This window comes from Aegilops tauschii, chromosome 5, assembly GCF_002575655.3.
Source record: "Aegilops tauschii subsp. strangulata cultivar AL8/78 chromosome 5, Aet v6.0, whole genome shotgun sequence".
Lineage (NCBI taxonomy): Eukaryota > Viridiplantae > Streptophyta > Magnoliopsida > Poales > Poaceae > Aegilops > Aegilops tauschii.
The window spans coordinates 573,702,312-573,707,039 of NC_053039.3; the positions used below are offsets into that span (position 1 = coordinate 573,702,312).

The 4,728-nt window shown below is 42.4% G+C and overlaps 1 pseudogene; it reads right to left on the reverse strand.

Annotated features, from left to right (window-relative positions):
- Positions 1 to 245: 245 nt before the first annotated feature.
- On the reverse strand, positions 246 to 4,476 carry LOC109743735 (disease resistance protein RGA5-like; annotated as a pseudogene).
- Between the last annotated feature and the right edge of the window lie 252 nt (positions 4,477 to 4,728).

Sequence of the window (4,728 nt, forward strand, 5' to 3'; positions counted from 1 at the left end):
ATAACAGTCCAACACAGGTATGTACTACATACGTATGGGGTCATTTCACTTGGAACAATCCCTGACATTTCACCTGAAAAACGTGAAGGGTATGTGACAGCGTGCTTTTGTCCCCATCCGTTTCAGAACAAACCTGACAAAGAATAATAACACACAGGCCATGCACGATGGAGTCGATCTGATCACTGCACAGTAATTCAACAAAGCTTTAAATTTCTGGAACAAGGGAAACCCAACCCCATTTTTTCATAAATTTTATGAAACGTACAGAAATCAAGTATTCAGCACTCAGCAGAAATATTCCTGAACGCAAATAGAGGTTAGGTCCTACAAAATGCATAAAAGTATGGGCGAATAAACAACAGCGTAGGTTTTCAGGCTCCAAGTTCCGATAGGGGGAACCTTAATTACTCTGAGTAACAGAGCTTAAATCTGAATCATCAAAGTAAGGGACAGTGGCAATCAAACACTGTATATAGCAAAGTAGCAACTTCAGTTGAGAGAGTCGAGACCACTTTTTCCTAGGAGGTGTCTCTCTTTCAGCTTCAGTTGAGACTCCCACGACAAGTGTGCTGCAGAGTGCCTCCTTCGGTATGACATTCCAAGCTCGAGCCGCACAGCATACCCTGGATTGCAAAAGGAAAACAGTAAAGCATGTGAGTCTGAGAAAACCAGAAGCCCCTAGGGACACAGATGTATTTTGGGGAAAATTAAAATGTGACTATGTTCTTACAAGAGAAAGTTGAACCAGAAATGTACCTCTTGTAGTTGGTGATGAGGACCATCCCATTTTAATCCTCATCAGCGTCACCATCTCCCTTGCTCTTCACCTCGTCACTACCACCGGTCTCTTCATTGTCCTCTTCCTCTGGTTCCCTAAAAATAGTAACTGCAGGATGGTTGGGATTGGCACATGCTTCTTTCCTGATCGCAGCAGCTGCAGCCTTGCATTCTGAAGGTGTCGCATCTTTATCAGCAAGCCATATATTAGCTTGTTTGAGAGATGGGAGATGCTCAATGCCTGAATAGAAGCCATTAGCTTTTGCCACCGACACACTGAATGTGATGGTAAGTTTCTCAAGCTTGGGCACAGACCCTTCCACAAACGTAACATATGCTCGTTCAGTCTTAAATCCGAAGTCCAGATCCTTCAGATTCGGGAAAGAATTGCGTTGGACTATGCCAACCAACTTCTTTGATGGCCATAGATTCAGGCAAAGTAATGATGGGAGCTGCCCAAGAGTAACCAGCCCATCTTCTGTCATTTCAGTTAAGCAGATGTCCAGGTCGGCAAGGTTAGTGAGTGCTGGTGTAATCCACTTTGGAAAGTTTGTGAACGAATCCATGTAGCTCGTGGAAAACCTTTGAAGAGAAGATGGCAGAGGGGACCAAGAATCTAAGAAGTCAAGGGAAGCACCGTACGGTGCTATATCCAAAGATCGGAGTTTGCAGGTGCCAAGGTTGCACAGTGAGGAGAGGAACACCTCTTCACATCTCTTGTCCTTGCAAGATACTTGATCAGATATCCTGTTTGCAAACCTGAGATCAACCTTGTGCTCCTTCAAACTTGTTAGGCTCCTGAGATCCTCCAACACATCTGTTTTACTGGAGGTAATAACGAAGCCTGACATCGACTGTAAGTTCTTCATATCCCCAATCCCATCTGGTAGTATCCATCCCTCTCCTTCTAGGTGTTCAAGTTTAGTTAGCCGGCCAAATCCAGCAGGCAACTCTTGATCATGTATATAACAAAACACTAGGGTCTGTAGATTACTTAGCATCACGATCCCTAATGGTAACTTTGATATATCTGTGCCCCTAAAGTTGAGATACTTCAGTTGGAATAATTTGTCCATACCGTTCATATCATAGTCCTTTAAATCCTTACAACCATCAAAATCCAGAACACGTAACGCTTCAAACTGATCAAGAGTGGGCAAATGTTTGATGCAACATGATGGCATTACTATCAATGTTCGAACATGGCTTAGATCCACATTTAGCAGTGCAGATGCAATTTCCTTGTCAATGTACTGGATCGATAGCCGCCGAATAAAACCTTGTTGATTTTCCAAACTTTGACCTCCACCTACCATAGTGGTAAAATTACCTTCAACTGATTTTGAAATAATAAGTTCCAGCATCATGTCATGGACTCGACATGCTCGAACCTTACCATCAAAGCCAATGTCCACTGGACCATACTTTTGTTGATAAGTTTGTAGAAGTAATTCTCGGCGGCCTCTTGCTTGCTCTGTCCATGCTCCGCAGAGATAAAGCCTTCTACCATCCATAGCCTCACTAGCCTAGTTCTGTCAATCACATGGTCCTCAGGAAATAAACTTAGATACAACAAGCACGTCTTGAGATTAGGTGCAAGATCATTATAGCTTAGAGATAGTATGCTACGCATGCCCTCTAGACTCTTAGTTTTCTCCAGTGCAGAACCAATTGACCTCTTAACCTTCTCCCACTCTTCCTTGATACCTGGTCGGTTTGCTAGTAAACCAGCTATACTTATAATTGCCAATGGTAGGCCTCCACATTTCTTTAGAATATTATTTGAAATTTCTTCCAACATGTCAGGGCAATTTTTCTCAGAGCCAAATATTCTTTTGAAAAACAATATTCTAGAGTGAAGATCACTTAGGGATTTTAGTTCATACATCTGGTCATCACCTCCCAAACAACATGACTTGGCTACATCAATGATGCGTGTAGTAACTATAATTCTGCTAGAGCAATTGTTCTCTGGGAAAGCACACTTGATAGTGTTCCATGCTTGTGCAGACCATACATCGTCAATGATGATGAGATACCTATAAATTAGCAAATCGTGTCAACCAATTATGATAAGAAATTATGCTTTAATACTCAAACATGCCATGAAACTCCAATACCGCTTCATGTTTTTTTAAGAAAACGAAATATTTATTACGCCCGACCTCTGCATCACAGACACATAGTACATAATTGGAGTAGCTAACATATTTATGATGTTCATTGCCTATGTTTCCCTGTATGGTTGCAAGCTAGCTTCATTTAAAAATAAACAAGGACTATCACTCACTTGTTACTGGATCACAAGCAGCCATAAAATATTTTACATTTTCTTGCTTTATGGAACTGAAAAACTATTAGAATGCTTGAGTCTACTATGTCAAACGAAGATGATAAGAAGATATATATATATATATATATATATATATATATATATATATATATATATATATATATATATAATATGCTCATACTTTAGTAGTTTGTTCTTTAAATGTGGGAGAGAAATTTTTCAGAAGTTTGACTACTTTATTAACTGCGAAACAATCATGTTAATGAAGGATATGGACACCAATATATTAATGATGACAAATATTTCATGTTGTAAGCATCTTATAGCTGGGTACACAATACTTTCCTAGCATTGATGGTAAGGATTGTTCAAGCCGACCTCAATCGAGTTGTTTTCTTTGTGTGGAATTAATAATAGTATAGTCAATAAGAAGTGGCTCAAACAGCAGGCACTATGCATGAAACGTCTGCTAAGAGAATTAACAAAGATCGACTTTACCTTTTATTTTGCAGTAGTTCTCTTAGCTTTGAAATGGACTTAATTTCATCCCAATCACTAGTATCTTTTGCGGATCCATCTTGGCATGACACTTGAGAGATCACATCCTTCATAATTTTATTTATATCTGGTTTTTGCGAGACTGATACAAAAGCCTTACAATCAAATTGCCCTTGACTTGCGATAAACCTCATTTGCCAGTGTTGTTTTTCCCAATCCACCAAAACCAACAATAGACAACACCTTGCGAGGTTTGGACGACTTGTTTCCTTCTTCCACCATCCACTTGGCAAGGTCATCCCTTGGACCATCCACGCCCACAAGGTGTGCCTCCTCAGCAAAGACCGCATGCAGCCGAGGATCCACGGCCATATGTCCAGTGGTGCTAGAAGGAACATCATTCAACTTGTAACTATCCTTGAGATCTTTCACTTGCTTGATGCGGTCCTTCAGGTCATCGATTTGGCCGGCAATTTCGCGTCGAGCTCCAAGCATCTTCAGAGGGAGGGCAATCTTGTGTAAGAACTCCTTGAAACCGCCGCGACGGCCACCCTTACCGAGATGATGGATGAACTTGTCGAAGATGTCCTCGGTATCATATGCCAGCTCGCGCACCAGCGATATCCATGCCTTCACCTGGCCACTTGGATCTTCCAGCTTCGTGTACTCCTCCAGCGCAGCATGCATGCTTGTGAGCTCAGATTCGAGGGAGCGAATTTCTCTACGGACCCCTTTGAGGCGGCCATACTCACTGGCGAGTAGACTGCCGAGCTTCATCAGCAGGGGACCCAAAGCCCCGAGTGCAGCGCTCACCAGAGGCGCCATTGATTGCTGGTAGCCATTCCTTGTCTCTGCACTCCATCTCTCTTTGGTGTTTGTGTGCTTGGAGTGGAGAGGAGAACTCAGACAAGTGTAGCCAGCTAGCAGCAACGAAGAAGACCAAGCAAAAGCTTACCTTTGGCTCAGGTAACAATGGCAGGCACGTGAGAGGCCACGCGCTAGCATGTGCATCCGCATGGAAAGAGGAGAGCTAGTGCTTGGTGCAAGCGAATAAAGAACAGCTCGTGTCAGATGAAAACACGTACGGAGAGAGCCTCGCATGCAGCATACTTAATTCACGTTAACAAGACCAGAGCCAGAAAAGATGCCTTCAACAA